At 43.3% G+C, this 19,400-nt stretch overlaps 1 long non-coding RNA gene across 1 annotated transcript; it reads left to right on the top strand.

Annotated features, from left to right (window-relative positions):
* Positions 1 to 2,282: 2,282 nt before the first annotated feature.
* On the top strand, positions 2,283 to 18,889 carry LOC137381632 (uncharacterized). The gene is made up of 3 exons (XR_010977202.1): positions 2,283 to 2,346; positions 4,214 to 4,323; positions 18,805 to 18,889. It is a non-coding gene; the product is annotated as an uncharacterized lncRNA (long non-coding RNA).
* The last annotated feature ends 511 nt before the right edge of the window (positions 18,890 to 19,400 follow it).

The following is a 19,400-nucleotide window of genomic DNA, read 5'->3' as shown; positions in this document are numbered from 1 at the left end:
CGTCTTAAGAAAAGGTAGCTAAAGTATATAGCTACATTGAAAGCTGTCGAACCTGTATGGCAAGGGCACTTCATATACACACACACACAAATCAAATCTGACTCCCTCTTTATTGATATGCAGAGAAATTTCCAAAATACTCCACTCCACCTTGCAGCTGAACCTGGGAAGGGGAAGGAAGGCACAGTGCAGTGTATTAGGTACCAATGTAATGTTTGATCACTATTCAGGACAGGTTTTGACGAGCACAGGAACATTTTCTAAAATTCCGACCATAATCATGAAGCTATGGAAATGCTAAAACAAAACTGTAATCCTACAGAGATGGGAGAATTGGGAATCCCACAGCCACTTCTCCACAATCTTGTTTTACAGTCTTGACGTGTATTGGATTCTTTAAAGCCTGGACAAATATCTTTATGTTAAACTCTTGATCCAGATGGTATCAAGGTCGGAGTTCCTCTACTTTGGATTGGGAATAGCAAGAAAAGTACATCATTAGGCAGTTGTATTTGTTATTACAAGATTTGACTGTTTGAATATTCTGTAGAATAAAACTATGTTGCATGTAGTAATGTCAAAGTAGAAATCCTTTTAGAATCAAACTTGAATCTCTTTGTTGACTTTTCCTGTGAGAAATATATAATGGAATGGCCCTGGGTTTGATCACCGGTCAGTGTTGAATTAACTGAGCTCAGAAGGATGGTGGTAGAGACATAATAATGGGGCTTGGTACCATCTGGTTAGGGAGGAAAAGATCAGTAAGAATCTGATAACAATCCAGTGACCCCTGGCGGAAGTGTGCATGTGTGGGTAGAGCAGCTTAGTTTTGATAACCCCGTGGCCAGATAATTTATGGACACACGCTGTCAAGGCTCCTATTTGAATAATGGAGACTTGGGTAAGATATTGAGGGAGGGCACAGTGCCAGTGGAGTCATACCACAGACAGCCAGGAGTCAATACCTTTAGATGAGGAAAGAAGGGGAGAAATTTGGTACTGTTCAGGAATCAAATACTGAGTTTAAGAGTCAAAGTGGAGGAAGAGTTTGCTGTATGATATAAGTACCTCATTGTGCCCATGTAGGGGAGACATTACAAATTAGCTTTCTGTTTTAAAGTTTTGTTCAAGTAGAGGACAAATCAGTAATTTGAACGTGAAGCCTAGCCTGACTTATGCGGATTTCCTTTTGCTCCCAAATTCCCAAAATAGAGTTCCTTTCACACAAAATTAATGAGTGCTAGATGTTGAATCTGCACTGTAGTCTTAACTAAGTGTGCCAATGACATTGAATGGCAAAGCTTAGACACTGTGCTAATTCTTGCTTTTATGATACTAGCAAGATATCTAGCAGGTACCTTTTGATCCTCTATGGTATCCAGTTGGAAGGTAATGTCAATGGACATACAATCATGGGACTAAAAACAATACAGGTGTACTGATGTGAACTGGCATTGTTAAATATTTCTGCTTGTGCATGCGTGTTGGTTTTGTACAACTTTCTGCTGCTTAACAGGTTGTCTAAATTAGATATATATATCTCTTATATATTATATCTCTCTCAAGATCACAAGACAGATATAGATGAGGAAGCCAGTTTGCTCATTCTAGCTCAGCCTCTCATTTTTATGTTTCTCAAAAGTAAATTAATTACTTTCTAAGTCAAAAACATGCAGTTCTATTTCATTACATCTCTTTTTCCCTATAAATACATTGGTAGGTTAGTTGCTAGTACACACTGCTACATGAGGCCACTTATGAACTGGGAGAAATTTTCCAAGTAACAAAATACGTCAAAAACAAAAAATGTTCGGGATTTAAAAAGAGCGTTATTAGTGGTGTTACTATTTCCTTAAATGGAAATGGATACAGCACACACTATGTCAAACTGACACTGGTACACATATCCATTCAAGATGCCAAGCACTTACACTCTTGTTCCACTTGTTTGCAGTGGTTATATATATTGTCCCTATATACAGATGGAATTGACAATGAGATGTGCATGAAAAAAACAGCTTTAACACAATGTTTATAACATTGTGTTTATAACATTGCTTTCAATTCCAAGTATTCTGTAGATTTAGCAGACCACAAATATTTATCACTCAAGTGCTTGCATGTTAGGAACACCTGTCAATCTACCAACAGATTATTTTAACATTATCAAAAATCAGCAAGAAAGATTCTGCTTCCTAACATATTTCTGTTTTTTTTCCCTCTCTCTCTCTAGCTTTCTTTCTGACACATTCAGAGCATTGCTTACAAATGACACAGAGCCATTTCCTTCCTGTCTACAGATCAAGGTTTGAACCTGTCAAGAAGTCTGGTTGCCATATCGACTCGGTTAGTTTTCAGTTTAATTTATAGCCCCATCGTACAAGGGCATTCCAGTGTAAGCTATGGCTGGCTGCTCAATGCATGCACCTTCCAAATTCAGTAACTTTGTAACTTCGATAACAAACGTTCTCCATTTTTAAGTTTGAAAACAACTGGAGGATTTTCAGAACATTTCTGGAAGTCGCCTTCTCCATTTCTCTAAGGATGCTGATGCCCACTTCTGTATTGAATAACCTCAACTTTCTTTTGAATTGTCATGTATTTGGCCCTTAGCCAAAAAGGTGAAAGCAATGCATACCCAAGTGGCTCCAGGTAAAGTTTCCACTGTTGGAAACTTTTGACTGCTGTTAAAAAATAGTAATACAATGCATTGATCCGATGAAAGGATTGTAATGTACAATGACTGTGCTGTTAATCTGTGCAGCCCTAATCATTTTCAGATGTTACCTTGTACAGTGCAGCTTATTTAAGTGTAGAAGTGACTTTCCACTTTGTAAAGTCGATTTGCAGTTACCCAGTGACATGTTGGCAAATGCAAATGCAAAAATACAAAGAATGTTTCATTTGGAGAAAGAATGTTTTTTTGTTTAAAAAATCAAAACTTATGATTTGTTAAAGAATCATTTAAACTAGATTTGAACAGCAAGATAAATTATTAACCAGTTGTTTTTTTTAATAGTTTGGGAAGTAAGGGCATTGAATAGAAAACGGTATTACTATGTACTTAGGTCAAACTGACTTCTAAAGAAATGACTAGGGAACATTTGACTTCTAATATACAATACACTTAGCAAAAGCAAATATTTAACTGGTATGTGGTTAAGCAAAGTAAATGGTTTCACTGTTAACGATTAATGTTTAACTCTAGAAATGTTTGCACCATACATAAATGGGGCAGCTATTCACTTCTATCATTTCCTAAATAAACTGAAAAATATCTGCTATGTTGACAGAGTAAGTCTGTCATGGTATTTCAATATTTCTTCATCAAATATATATCCTAAGTCATCAAATATTGGGTTAGGGGTTCTTTTAGGATTTTCAACAAGAACTTTGAAGGATATCATGCTGTAATATCATATTTCTTGTCTGATGCACAATGCAGACCCCTATTGTACCTGTACAAATGAAGAACAGTTTATAGAAGAGAGGAGTTAATTTTGCTTTTATTTGATGCATTGTTTCAAGATTTTCAGGTGTGGTGCATTATTTTCAGAATTGATGAAATAGGACTCCCCTGTAATGATTACATTTCAGCATTCAGCCCTTTACATATCAACAACAACAACTTATATTTCTATAGCATCTTTAATATAATAAAACAAGCCGAGGCACTTCACAGGAGCATTATAAAACAAAGTATGACACTGGGCTGAATTCAATATTGCCACTGCTGAGTACGGCAGTGGCCGTAAGAGATGGTGGCCTGCATGCGCGGGTTTCACTCCGCGGAGCTGCCGTGATCTTATATGCAAGGCTCATTAACATGTCCAAGGCGGATCGCCACCCACCCCCCCCCCCCACCCCCGATGACGTGTGTGCCCACTGCGCAGGCATTGGTGCCATTTTTAAAGGGCTTAGAGCCCTGACTGACAGTTCAAATTATTAAACGGACAGTGCATGCGAATTTATTAAAAATAATTGCAGATATATTCCCAGCCCCTCTCCCACTCCCCGCCCCCCAACAGCATTACATGTCATTCCTGCCCTTCCCCCCGAAATACTTACCTTCAATATATGACCTTACCCACCTCTGCAAATTTCAGAAACTTTTACCTTTTCCCCTTCTCATCACCCCCAGACCAATCAAGTAAGTTTGACCCCGCTCCCCACTTCCCGCATTGATAAACTTACCTCCTTCTCCAACCCACAGGTGTTGCGTCTAGTTTCCCCGGACGGGGATCAGAAGGTATGTCAGTGCCAGCCGCCAGGATAAAGATTGCGACGGCACATCAGGAGGCGACGGGAAATTTATTAATGCAGGTAAGTTAATTATTTTACATATTTAAATTGAGGTCCCATCGGCGAGTGGCGGGGGGTCTGCCATGAGGCCTCGACGTTGCCAGCAAGATCGGGACGGGCCCTGCCAGTGTCGACGTCCATGACGGGCCTCAACCCAAGCAATCTTCATGCCCCCCACCCCGACCATGGATCCTGACGTCGAGACCCCTATAAAATCCAGCCCGCTGAGTCTGATAATGTCAGAACATAATAGAGTCTAATCCAAATTCGAACGTTTCTATTTTAACAGTATGGGAGGCAGTGGCATCATGGTATTGTCGCTGGACTAGTAATCCAGAGACCCAGGGTATTGCTTTGGGGACATGTGTTTGAATCCCACCATGACAAAAGGTGGAATTTGAATTCAATTAATAAAAATCTGGAATTAAAAAGGGCTATGAAACCATTGTCAATTGTTGTAAAAACCCATCTGGTTCACTAATGTCCTTTAGGGAAGGAATCTGCTGTCCTTACTTGGTTTAGTCTACATATGACTCCAGACCCACAGCAATGTGGTTGACTCTTACATGTTTTCTGAAGTGACCAAGCAAGCCACTCAGTTGTATCTAACCACTACGAAGTCAATAAGGAATGAAATTGGATGGACCACCCGGCATCGACCTAGGCACCGGAAATGACAACGGCAAACCCAGCCCTGTCGACCCTCCAAAGTCCTCCTTACTAACATCTGGGGGCTTGTGCCAAAGTTGGGAGAACTGTCCCACAGACTAATCAAGCAACAGTCTGACATCTCCTTAGACAGTACCTTCCAAACCTGTGACCTCTACCACCTAGAAGGGCAAGGGCAGCAAATGCATGGGAACATCACCACCTGCAAGTTGCCCTCCAAGCCACACACTATCCTGACTTGGAACTATATTGCTGTTCCTTCACTGTTGCTGGGTCAAATTCCTGGAACTCCCTTCCTAACAGCACTGTGGGTGTACCTACCCCACATGGACTGCAGCGGTTCAAGAAGGCAGCTGACCACCACCTTCTCAAGGGCAATTAGGGATGGGCCATAAATGCTGGCCTAGCCAGTGTCGCCCACATCCCAGAAACGAATAAAAAAATGTATGCAAGTAAACACTTTCTGGATTGCTCCTCCCAGATCATATTAGGTAATAGTTTGTGTCAGTGAATTAGCACACTACCAAAAGAAAGAAAAACTTGCATTTATATAGTGCCTGTCATGACCACCAACTGTCCCAAAGTGCTGTGCAGCCAATGCAGTACTTTTTAAAATGTAGTCACTGTTGTAACGTAGGAAGATTATTAATAATTAATTATTAAAAGATCATTAATGCCCACAAAATAAAAAATACTTTGAGCCAAACATCATTTTTGGGCCTTGAACAAACTGCTTTTTTGGAGTGTTCATTTGTTGTTAAGACCAGATATGTTCCACATAAATATAGGATAGTTACATCTGCCGTCCCCTGGCACATGTCCAAGAATGTTTGATAAAACACAGTGCTAAAATCAGATCTTTGGCTAATTCAGGCTTTGTCCAGAATGGATCATCTGGCAGAAAGAGGGTTGTTTACTGCTGCTTCAATGGAAATTACAAATCTGTTATCTGGTATCTTTGATGGTATTGGGAAATATTACTCAGAATTAAGTCTTGATCTATCGTCACTGTTCATTTTTAGTATTGTATGACTAGGTTTGTTTTTGCATCTACTATCATCATAAATCACATCAAATTCAGATCAGTTTCAGATGCTGGCCGGAATTTTACGCTCCCCCAAAGAGCGGGCTGATGGCGAGGAGGGGGGAGGCATAAAATAGTGGCAGGCTCGGGGAGCCCTTGCCGACCTGCTTCTGCCTCCGTCGCCAGTTAACAGAAACTTAAGGGCCTCCGCCCACCACCACGGGGATTTTACTGTTGGCAGGCAGGCAGCCCAGGCCTGAGAAAAAGCAGTCCGTAAAACGTAGGCAGCATTCTGACTTCCTGGGGTGAGGGGGGGGGGCGCCCTCCTGCTCGGGCACCATGTGCCCGATGGAGGGCTGCCCCCAATGCCCCAACCAAATGCACCAATGCCCAACACCACCTCCACCACCCCCCCCCCACCCCCTCAACTGACCTCCCTTGCCTTGCTGAGGCCTGACCAATCACCCCTGGTGAGGCCCCAAAAACTTACCTCTATTCTGTCCTCTCTGTCATCTTGATCTTGAAGCTGGGCTGCAGTCCCAGCAGTGACCACCGCTCCCGGTGGCACTGCTGGGACTCTGAGCTGCTGGCCTGCTGATTGGTCGGCAGCTCCATTAGGCGGGACTTCCTGCCTCAATGAGGTGGAAGTCCCGCCTAAGACCAATTAAGGGCCTGGGGACTATAAAATCCAGTCTGGATCCCCAGGCCTGGCAGAAGCAGGATTGCTACCAACTTTTCGGTCTTTGGACGGCTCCCGTCCGACAAGTGCAAAATGTTAGCCGCTATTTTGTTTACACGCCAGTGAAGCACTTTGGGAAGTTTTCCTCTATTAAAGCTGTTAAAGAAATGTAACTTCTTGTTAATGGTCACCTTAAATTTTAGAATGATTTTTGAAGCATCGCAATAAGGAAATAAAAATGTACATAAAACTTTAAAAAATTAGCATGTTATAATATTGCATAAAAACCAGATAGAGACAATAGTCCTGATTTTCTTCCCCACCCTCAACCTATCATAAGTTGGGTGGTGTGCTTCTCACAAGACCCATCTTGGCCATATCTAAATCTAGCTGGGTTTCTAGGTTCCTGAATACATTGAGTGAACACCTGGCCAGAGTGTAAAGTCTCCAAACTTTAGTGGTTAGTGGTGCACTACTGTCAACCTTAAAGGCATTAGCTTGGCTTTCCAGCTTCTCTCAGAACCAGCATCAAATAGACTCCACACTGCAGTGCAGCCCCAGAAAATGTCATAGGAGGTCTTAGGATTTAGGTCCCATGTTAGGTGTATGTATCTAAATAGTGGAAGCTTCCTGTTCAAACCAGCTATTCTTTGGGAAATGCGCATCAAGTTGAAATAGGGAGGAGATGATATATTTCAGATCTCATTTTTATATCCTCCCTGGAACACACTAGTAGCTGGTGCAGATGGCTGGTTATGCAAAGGAAAACTGACCCCATTATTTATCATAGAATGGGTAATTCCATGATCCTGAGCTGTCAGTGGGAAGTCAAAGTCAATTGGAATGCAGTTCAGAGAATTTGGGTTATGATGTTGTAGCCTTATCTCCAATCATGCTCCCTTCCACCCCTTGCTGGGGACATGTTATGATGGAACTACTCCTGAGGGTCATTAAAGTAAGATTCCCCAATTGTGTACTAGGTAAAAGCACCATGTGATGTGGTACTAAACCATGTGTATCACAGGGCTCAGGTTCAATTCCTAGTCTGTGCTAAGTTAGCTGATCTCAACTGGGGCAGTTGTCAGAGTGCAACAATTGACCTCAGCATCTATACACTAGGTTGGGGTAAAAATCTTGCCAAGTTCTTGTTGCTGATCAATATTCAGTCACCCCTGCTGGAATAATTGGGCGAGGAGAGGATCAGATTTGACTGTTATGCCCTCCATGTTCAAACAGCCGGTGAATACAGATGATTAAATTTTTTACGTAGTGAGTTGCACCACTGTTACACCGATGGAAAAATTGTTGTGTCCGCCGATGGTCTGTTGACATATTTACCTGATAATTTTGTGGGTCAGCTTATTTGTGCAACAATTAGAGGAATGATAGGTGTGAAATCTGCATTAAAATGGGAATAATTGGCTGCAAATTAGAGTGCAGCCTTTATAAAAGTCAGTACTGGCTGTAGATTGCAACAGCAAACTGGGGAAACAGCAGGAAAGTAAGGAACAGTGCTTGGCTCTCTTATTTTGACTGTCAGCTAACGTGCCACTTTTCAAGAATGCCTAACACAGAAACAGCTGGTACAGGCAGTCAAATGCAGTGCCATGATGTTGCACATGGGAAGAGAAGAAGATGCTACAATTTCGCTGAGCCTGACCTGCTAGCTTTCCTCAATGAAATTAAGCTCAGGAGACAGACTGCTGGGTGTCTGTGGCAGGAGTCCTACCAGAAATGTCACTCATACCATGTGGAGGGAAGTGCCACTGGCAATGGCTAGGGTGACAGTGTCAGTGTTTCATGACAGTAAAATTTAAAAATTGAGACTAACAATCAAATTGTTTGAAGTTGAATTACAGATTGTATTAATGTATATTAGCGGGTTGGAAAGATATTGGGCTAAAAATTGGACAGTGCCGTTATTTGGATGTAGGTGCCACGATTCGTGACCTGCCCGAGCTATTTCAGTGGAGGTAGGCAGCAGGCAAATCTTGTGCTGCCATCTCATTGATCCGATTGTAGCATAGGGCCAAGCATCTGCCATGCTTCTGACTGCCTCTGTGATTAGCAGGGAGCCGAGCTGCGTTGTGCTAATAGCATGTGGTGCAGCCAGCCTTCTGTTCTTAAAGACAGTCTGTCCCTGTTAAAGGTATGCTGCTCTGAAAGCCATTGCTGCAATTCTAAACAAGGTAAGTGAGGGTAAACAAGGCAAGGCAGAGAGAGGGCTCCAGGGTCATGGAAGTGGCACTGGAGGTCTGAGTGCTGGAGCTAGACAGGAGGAGAAATGCCATTGACCCATAGGGGCCAGAAGGCCCTCAAGGACCACCTGCAGAAGGGTGTGGGAGAAGATGGCCAGGGAGTCAGTTCTTGGCATCTGGACTCGAGGATCTGGCAGCAGTACCACAAAAGGTCTAATGACTTCACGCAAGTAGTCACGGTTAGTGAATGCATCTTAACATGATATCTCCTCAATGTTCCTCTAACTTCCCTTCACTCATACAGCCCATTTCCAGCTGGAGTCGTTCTTTTAAGATAGCCATGTGGCTGCTGATGCTGCTTATGCATGGCTTGTTTGTCCTTTTTGCAGCACATTCCCAGTTGCTGTGTGGCCGACGAGAACATTGAATCTTCTACCCATCACTCCGCCAGCCTCCAGCACAATATCCCCATCACTCACCTAGCACTCGTCTCTGGCACTCAGAACTTGTGACTAACATTCAGATACTTCACCTCACCCTCACTCACCTACCAATGCTGCCAGCCTCACACCCACCTCTCACTGCCTCCAGATACCTCTAGCTATTCAGCTATGACAGGCACATCAACCAAACACAGTGCAACACCAGCACTGACAGTCTTCCCTCGCTCTTGCGGAACAAGATGTCACACCATAGAAGGGAGCAGAGCAGAGCGATGCTGACAGGAGACAAGATTTCCTGCATCTCCTGAGAAGGAGAGGGTGCTCTGCATCATGGGGCTAGCTGTAACCCAGCCCACTGTGACATCCAGCACCACTGAGAACATTCTATGTCCTGACTGTATGCCCTTCTCAGCACCACCTCATCATCATCCTGCTATCTGACGTGATGAGCAAGCTGCAAATGGTGTGACCATGGACCTCTTGCTTTTCACCCCACACTCCACCTCCTTCCCTCACACCAACCTTCCCCTTCTTGATCTGACACTCGCAGCCACCAGCTCCTATACTGGTCCTGCATGTACCTTGGAGGAAAGTATAGATTTGGAATCAGCACATTGTGAGTCACTGGACAAGAGTGGGCTGTAACCAGGCCAGGGGTAAAGTATGATTTGTGTGCCAACTCACTGGAGGGCGAGATCGCAGATGAGTTCTGCTACAGGGGACTCAAATGAGGACCTTGATGGGGCAGTATACGGGAAATTGCTGGTGGGCTCGCACACTGAGATGTTCGGTGCATTGGCTGGCCTACCAAGCAGCTTCCAGTCAATGTCAATGAGCATGGAAGAGTCCAGCTCCAAGTTTGCAGAGGGCCTCATGCAGAGATTGCCCTCTCTGCCCTGTTGTGCTGCAGACCCAGAGGCACTGCCACTGCTGCCCCGATACCTGTTGCAGCCTTCGTGTGGACAGGTCACCTACTCCTCTGCCATACCTGTGAGGATCCAGCAACACTCAGGCAAATCCAGAAACTCACCACAACGCCTCCAAAATACTCCAGAGTACTTTCAGACACTTTGCAATAACAAAAGTTATTCAAAACTACCTTATCTCCAAGTTGGATGCCTGGTTCTTTAAGTAATGGGCCTCTCTTGCAGCTGAACACTTGATCTTTGGTGAATGGTGTGAATTCGTTGAATGGACCTGCGTGTCCCAAATTTGGAAAATAGGCATCACGTCAATGGGTAGGGCTGTGTGAAGTTATGATAGGAACAGCTCAGTTGCATCCGGCGCTTGCAGGGGACACTCATGTGAGCACCCTTCTCAAGTTGGTGCAGTTCGCGGGCCATGCTGAAAGTGGTTGGCAGTGCAGCGCGCAGCCCCATGAGGGTGTCCAGCAGTACTCCTGATTTCACTTTAAAGCCCATGGCTGGAATTTCACAAGGAGGCAGTGGCCCCACCCACTGACTGGAAAGCCAGATGTGAGGCCGCCTCCACTGGTCCTGGACGCTACGACTGCAATTTCTTTGCACGGCACAGGCAATTAATTGCCTGCAGTCGTGGCTTCCGCCCCCATTTGGCAGGATGTCCTGCCTCCAAGAGCTGCTGACCAATCAGAAGGCCGGCAGCTCTTCAGTCCCACCGAGAACAGTGGCCCCTGCTGGGACTACATCCACCATGGACTCTGGCCCCGGAAACAGGTAGGTTGGGTCAAGATTCGCTGGGGTCAATGGGCCAGGCCCCAGCGAGGTTGGGGAGGTGGGGATTGAGATCGATTAAGATCAGTAGGGCCACCCTCACAGCAGGTATTACTGGGCAGGCTCCTCAAGTGGCAAAGTACCCATCCACCACTGGCAAAAATACCAGCGGCATAACTATTAGAACATTACAGCGCAGTACAGGCCCTTCGGCCCTCGATGTTGCGTCGACCTGTGAAACCATCTGACCTACACTATTCCATTTTCATCCATATGTCTATCCAATGACCACTTAAATGCCCTTAAAGTTGGCGAGTCTACTACTGTTGCAGGCAGGGCGTTCCACGCCCCTATTAATGGTCACTTAAGGGCCTCAATTAGCCTAAGGGCGGGCAGGACACTTGTCAACTGCCCCACGCTGGTAAAATACCAGCGGGAGCAGGTACGTGATGGGCACTGCCCCCCGCCCACCATTCTCCCTGATCTTATGCACCCCCACCCCTCTGCCCACCCCCCAACCCCCTCCTGAGGGAGGCAGAAAATTCTGGCCCATAATTTTTCTTCAGGACAGTTTAATAGATAGTGCTCTGTCATATGATACCTAATATAATTGCAATAGCAAACTAGATAGAAATTTAAAAAAAAATCTTTTGCAGCTGTGTCTGATTTAGGCATTCTGTTTACTGACAATTTGACTCAATTAGTGTTTCACTTGTGGTCTTGATTAAACCTGCAAATCTAACAAGGTAGTTGGTATACATTTAAAATTGCTGCAGATAACATCTCAGGTACATACACGGGTGTTACTCTGTTAAGCAGTGTGAAAATCTACTTTTTATGGTAATTGATTCCCACTGCCCTATCTCAACATGTGCAGTGTTGGAACTTTGAGAGTGGCAACAAAATTCCCTTGTGATCCAGACAGGATCTCCATGTCATACACCTGTATGCTCAGTCAACCTTTCCAAAGGTGGATAGAAGTAACACTGGGAGAAATTTGATTTAAATTGTAAGCTCTATTTAACAATCAGTAGAGCTCGGGGGACAATGAGATTGATGAAAGTTGCTTCTTGTACTGTTACAAAAAAACAAAGATCACCTGAGCAGTCGCCCCCTTTAATGAATCATCTTCGTCAATGCAAGAACACAGTCTCTCTAAAGTCTGTTCTGCAAGCCAAGGCGGTGACATCTGCTGCTTTGCAGCGTTCCTCATTTTTTAAAAACTCTCTTTCTGATCCACAGAGTCTTTCCAAGAAGCTATGTGTCTTCCTGAATGACAAGACATGTTAGTGAATTGGCCATTATTTATGTGTCTGAGGGAAGCAACTCCCCAATGTGCATTTTAATCATCTCTCATTTGCCTATGTATCCAAAGCCCAGTATGGGGCTGTCTTGAAAAGCTAACCTCCTTTAGACAAGCTTTGCTCAAAACATATTTTGAAGAGCTCTGCCTGGAATTTCTAAAACGCTTACACTATTTCCCCAGGGGTTCCGTTGATCTTCTGATGAAGTTACAGTGGAAGAGATTGGGAGGACACTGCAGAAATTTTCCCCCTCAGTTTATTCAGTGGGGAAAAAAATGAAAAGAATTCCTAACAGTAACAGCACTAGAAACCCAATTGATTGTTTACTTTTTGAAATTAGTTTAGACACTTAACAACAACAACAATAACTTGCACTTGTATAGTAGGGGGAATTTTAGCACCTGATCATGAAGCTGGCAGGCTGCACTGGCATCCCTCCCAGCAGCTGCAGTGGAAGGGCTGGCGGTTCATTTTAACAGCTAGATCTCATTTACATCCTGTGCACCTCAGCTATCTGCATAAAATGGGCATCCAATAACAACAACAATAACTTGCATTTATATAACACCTTCAAATGCAGTAAAACATCCCAAGGCATGTCACAGGTGTGAGGAAGAGAAGCCCTTTTTGATACAATTTTAAAGCTGTATTTTCAACCAGAACAGGGCTGATGGGGGAAAGCACATTTTAACATTGAAACCTGATGGACTGTTGCAAAATAGCAAAAACCGGACAGTACTATTCAGAAGCAAAAAAAAAGACATTGTGTAGTTAAAAGAAGACATCAGTGTAAACGAGGCCTTGACGAGGTTACCCAAAACACAATAAGCCTCGTCAATAAACAATCCTTATCAGGAATAAAAACAGAAAGTGCTGAAATTACTCAGCAGGTCAGGCAGCATCTGTGGAGAGAGAAACAGAGTTCAGGTTTCAGATCTGTGACCTTATCAGGAAGTTTGCTAGCCAGACAGTGGAGATTTGACACCAAAATAAAAGCAACATACTGCGGTTGCTGAAAAAAATCTGAAATAAAAACAGAAAGTGCTGGAAATACTCAGCAGGTCTGGCAGCATCTGTGGAGAGAGAAGCAGAGTTAACGCTTCAGGTCAGTGACCTTTCATCAGAACTGGGGTGATTGTATGACTATTTACTTAGAATATTTTTGGGCTTTGTATTGCTAAAGCATTTTATTGTTAGGGGTACACTGAGAAGGGCATTGTATTGCCAGGTATACTAAAAAAGGCTTGCATTCTGTTTGAACTCAGCGTGCGTGCATGTGAGCGTGAGCTCTGTGGTCTTTGAATCTGCTTGAAACATTTATTGTAGGTGGCCGAATGGCCTACTCCTGCTCCTACTTTCTATGTTTCTAGGTGCTACATAATCCTCAGTAGAATAGAATTTTGTATTTTACATCTGATCTAATAAAGGTTAATATTTAATTCAGATATTTGAGTGTGCTCTTGTTATTTTTTGTACTTCTCGTGTCCAAACCATAGAGTAACCAGCCAAAGGTGGAAGGTTACATCCAACAAAAGTTGACACTGAGCCAAAGGAGACATTAGGACAGGTGACCAAATGCTACGTCAAATAGATAGATTTTAAGCAGTGTCTTTAAAAAGGAGAGATAGATGGAGAGATAAAGTGGTTTGGGAAATTCCAGAGCTTAAGTCCTGGGTGGCTAAAGGCACAGATGCCAATGGTGGGGCAAAGGAAATGGGGTTACACAAGGAGCCAGAGTTGGAAAAATGCAGAGTTCTCTGAGTGTTGTAGGACTGGAGGAGGTTACACAGATACGGAGGGGCGAGGCCATGGAAGAATTTGGGCACCACTAGTGACTAGGGCCTATGAAGATCGGGCACTAGGATGAATGTCAAATCAGTCATAGGGGCTTGGTGGGAGGAGTTTTGGGATTGTTTTGTTGATGGGAAGGGGGAGGAGTCTAGGCCACCAGCATTCCAAACTTTCTTTGTGGGCCTCAGAGAAACACTTCCAGCTACATTACCTGCCTGGAACGTTAAGTGTCCTGTTTTGGTGAGAGCTTTGCCCACACCTGGGTACAAGCATCCATTGAGCTCTCTCCCAAAAATTAGAAGTTACAGTGTTTTCAAAGCAGGGAAGGAAGAATGCTGGTTCGCTAAACATTTAAATTGAAGTAAGGTAGGTTCGCAAACACCTAATGGTCCAAAAGAGTGCCCCCATCACCAACCATCCCCCCCCCCACCCCCCACCACTGCCCCAAGGCCTTTGTAAACCACATTTCACACTAAACTGGATTCACACAGTGTTAAATTATTCCCTCCAGGGACTCTTGTTCTTCTTTGCCTAAGATCAGGTTAGGTCAGATTTTGGATTTGCACTGCAAGTTTAGCATCAGCACTAAGCAGATTTTTTTTTAGCAAGATTACTTGCCATAACCAAACTTGCAGAGTAAAAGTCGCTTCAAGCTACTCTTGATGTATATCTTATATAAAAATATAAAGAGCCCAATGTAATTTTGCAGCAGAATTCATAATTCAAGGTCCAAATAATCCATGCTCTTATGCTCTGTGTCCTCCTGTGAACCCTTGGATAAAATGACTGCTATGGTGATCACTCCAAGGTAATCACAAACACTCTATTTGTTGACCACCTTTAATTCTTCCCAAACAAAACTACTGAGTAAACAGATATGCAGATCATTAATGACTAAATTAAGTGTTTTTAAGAAGATGACTCTGAAAGTGAATCTTCAGCAGAACACTCTGTACTTTTTATTTTTCAAATGAGCCATTCGATGCCACAACAGTAAACAGTTCCTTCATTTTATAACTAAAACAGGTTCTAACATGTTTGTATTGAGCTGTTTGGAGTTCAGGAAAAAACTGAAAGGAAATGGGTTAATTGTTCCATTGATCATTGCCTGGCATGTCTCTGACATTTTCCAGGCATTGTTGGCAGTTAAATAATCCATCCAAATAGTCACTGTTTGGTTTTGATTATGTACAGGTGATTTATTGCAAGATTATGAAAACCTCATGCTGACAAGCTTTAGAATATCTTCACTGTTATTACATAGTTTATATTCATATTTTGAACTGTGTTCTCATAAAGGCAATTTTTTCCCCCAAAATATATCTTGATACACAGTGCTATCTGGACATTTGAAATCGATTGACAAGTGTTATGTCTGCTGCCTGGAGTGAAAGTTTTAAGTTTCTTTAGTCAGTGTGGATCTTGAATCACCAGAGATGTAGCGTGCGCCAAAAATTCCAGTTTATAAAATATGAGTGCACAGTGACTTTGCTGTAGAGAAAGCAACCAGTTGCATAACACCAAAGATGCTAACGATTAAGTTTACAATGAACTCTTGTGCCATCAAATATAATTTTACACTATTTGAATGGAGAACTATTCATACATCCTGTTATGAAAATGATTGGAATTATTTTGAATTGAAGAGTAAATGTTCTACTTGCACTGCGGATTCTTACCTATGGGGGTCATATCAGGATATGTGCAGCCTGTGATTTTTGCTGTCCGTTAAAAAGATTCCATGGACAATTGTGAATTGTGTGTGTCGTTTCTCAATACATGCTTCTGACGTGAGATTCAGGAGCACACATGTCAGAATTTCTTATGTTCCTTTGCTTTGGTCTGCCCATTCTGACAAATATTTAGATTTAAACATTGCCTGTGGATAATCAACATTACTGAGCCTGATAACATTAGAAATGAACTGAAAAAGATAGCTATGGAACTCCTGCCAGGTTAGTGAGAGGTAGTCCTGAAGTACTTATTGCTTGCAAGCCATTCTAATAATAAATGCAGCACTAAAGGTTGAGGACACAGGCTTGATACACTCGGACTTTTGTGTTCCGTGTCAGTGCGCCATTTTCCCACACTCTCTTGGCCAGTCTGGACATAGCAGTGGAAGCCTTTCCCATGCGCTTGTTGATTTCTGCATCGAGAGACAGGTTACTGGTGATAGTTGAGCCTAGGTAGGTGAACTCTTGAACCACTTCCAGAGCGTGGATTCTGACATTGATGGATGGAGCATTTCTGACGTCCTGTCCCATGATGTTCGTTTTCTTGAGGCTGATGGTTAGGCCAAATTCAATGCAGGCAGCCCAATCCTGTCGATGAGTCTCTGCAGACAATCTTCAGTGTGAGATGTTAATGCAGCATCGTCAGCAAAGAGGAGTTCCCTGATGAGGACTTTCCGTACTTTGGTCTTCGCTCTCAGGCGGGCAACGTTGAACAACCTGCCACCTGATCTTGTGTGGAGGAAAATTCCTTCTTCTGAAGACTTGAACGCGTGTGAGAGCAGCAGGGAGAAGAAAATCCCAAACCATGTAGGTGCGAGAACACAGCCCTGTTTCACGCCACTCAGGATAGGAAAGGGGTCTGATGAGGCGCTGCTATGCTGAATTGTGCCTTTCATATTGTCATGGGACGAGGTGATGATACTTAGTAGCTTTGGTGGACATCCGATCTTTTCCTTTGGCATCAGGTGGCAGGACCGCATCTCCAACACAGAAGTCCTCGAGGCGGCCAACATCCCCAGCTTATACACACTACTGAGTCAGCGGCGCTTGAGATGGCTTGGCCATGCGAGCCGCATGGAAGATGGCAGGATCCCCAAGGACACATTGTACAGCGAGCTCGCCACTGGTATTGGACCTACCGGCCGTCCATGTCTCCGCTTTTAAAGACGTCTGCAAACGCGACATGAAGTCCTGTAACATTGATCACAAGTCGTGGGAGCCAGTTGCCAGCGATCGCCAGAGCTGGCGGGCAGCCATAAAGGCGGGCCTAAAGTGTGGTGAGTCGAAGAGATTTAGCAGTTGTCAGGAAAAAAGACAGAAGTGCAAGGGGAGAGCCAACTGTGTAACAGCCCCGACAACCAATTTTTTCTGCAGCACCTGTGGAAGAGCCTGTCACTCTCGTATTGGCCTTTCTAGCCAATCCAGGTGCTGCTCCACAAACCACTGACCACCTCCAGGCGCTTACCCATTGTCTCCCGAGACAAGGAGGCCAAAGAGAAGAAGAAAGGTTGAGTGTGGACATTGCCAGTTCAGTACTAATTTTAATTGTGCTGACAGCAGCAGGAACCCTGATGGTAATCTGGCAGTAGGTTTGAGTGGTATCCGGTCAAGTGTAACATCAGGAATTGAGATACCGACATGAGCAATAATTTATCATTAAACTGCAGAATTATGATATAAGTCAGGGCTGTCTTTATATTTAACAACTGGTTAATTCTAACTGCTCAGATTGACGGGTTGCTCACACAACACTTATCAACTGTTAATATTGATTATCTTATTAGGTTATCTATCTTTCGCGAACTCTCAGAATACAGTCACTACCATTGTTGTACGCATGGAATATATGAGTGAGAACATGTTTTAGGATTTGGAAGAATGAGGGCAAGTAGCAAGGAAACCTCACCTTTAGTAACTATTTCATTAAGCTCCTTTGTGATGTGGTTGGTCAAAAGTTAACAGAATGAAAATATGTTATTCATAACCGAATTAAATTAATTAACTGGGAAGGTGAATTCCATGGCAGAGCTTGCTAGATCTTTGCAGATTGTTAATGGCAAAGCCAGCACTTCACCACTGACTGCAAATCAAGCTGTTATATTTTACTTTTTGAGATAATTAACAGCATCAGAAATAGGGAGGATGCTAATTTGGTAACACAAACAAATGTTCAGTGATAACTGTAATGTAGCGGTTATGTTACTGCAGTAGTAATTCAGAGAATGTGAGTTTAAAACCCACCATGGCAGTTTGGGAATGTGAATTCAGTTTAATAAAAATCTGGGAATAAAAAGCTGGCATCAATAAAAATGACCATGAAACTGTTGTGTTGTGGTAAAAACCCAACTGTCCTTTAGGCAAGGAAACTTTATCTGTCCGGCCCTGTGTATGACATCAGGTTGTCCCAAGGGCTTTACAGCCAATGAAGAACTTTTGAAGTCTCTGTCTTGTAACAAGGTCCAACAAACGGCAGTGTAACAATGGCCAGATAATCAATTTTTTTAGTGATGTTGTTTGTGATAAATATTGGCCAGGACATGGGGGAGAACTCCCCTGCTTTTCAAATAGTGCATGGGATCTTTTACATCCACCTGGGAAGCAGTCAGGGCCTCATTTTAACGTCTCATTCAGAAGATGACACCTCCCTCAGGACTGGACTGGATTGTTAGCCTAGATTTTGTGCTCAAAGTCAATGATGTGATTCTAGACCCACACATGGTTGACTCTTTAATGCCCTCTGAAGTGGTCACTCAGTTGTAACATACCGCTGTCAGCGGTTTAAGGAGAAGGCCCATTACCACCTTCTCAGGGCAACTATGGATGGGCAGAAAATGCTGGTCTTGCCAGCGACACCCAATTCTAAGAATGCATTAAAAAACTGAGTAATTCAAATTACCCAAATTATTTAAACAAAAATAACACTCTGAAGAACAAAATGCTCTAAGATTTGCGTGCAATTATTTTTGACAGAAGTCCAGTTTCACTCGATTCTTGTAACAAACAAGACTAAACTGCGGTACCTTCCAAAGACAATACCATAGTGGCCTTTTTATGAGAACATGCTGGTGGTAAGTAAATTGTTCCTTTTACTTAACTGTGTTTTTATTAATAAAATACTAAAACCATGTGTGAAATCTGAATTGGCAGTAACATGCCCAAGAGCTTATGCCAATAATGTCTGACAATATGTTTGTGTTGGGTAGTAAGGGGAAACAAATGTATTCCATTTATTAAAATGGAATGAGGTGTGAATTATGTCAATAAGACTGGTGTCTGGAAATTAAATTGAGCAGTCCTGTTTTCTTGTGGCGAGAAATGGGTGCTGAAGGATTCAAACTGGTGGGTGCACACTCCGTCAGTTCCAGGAATGCACATCATATTGGGTAGGGTGCATGCAGTCGTCCAGGGTGCCACCTGTAACAGGCATTGGGCCCACTAACTATGAAAATTGGGAGTCCAGTCCCTATTTCAGTCCCCTTTACAATATTTGATTGCAATGATCCATAGCATGTGCCAAGCATGCTACAATTTGGGTTCTCAGATCAACAGCATCCAAACCAATTGTC

This window comes from Heterodontus francisci, chromosome 22 (genome assembly GCF_036365525.1).
Source record: "Heterodontus francisci isolate sHetFra1 chromosome 22, sHetFra1.hap1, whole genome shotgun sequence".
NCBI lineage: Eukaryota > Metazoa > Chordata > Chondrichthyes > Heterodontiformes > Heterodontidae > Heterodontus > Heterodontus francisci.
The sequence above is the reverse complement of the archived record's forward strand: the minus strand, read 5'-3'. Positions and strand labels throughout refer to the sequence as shown.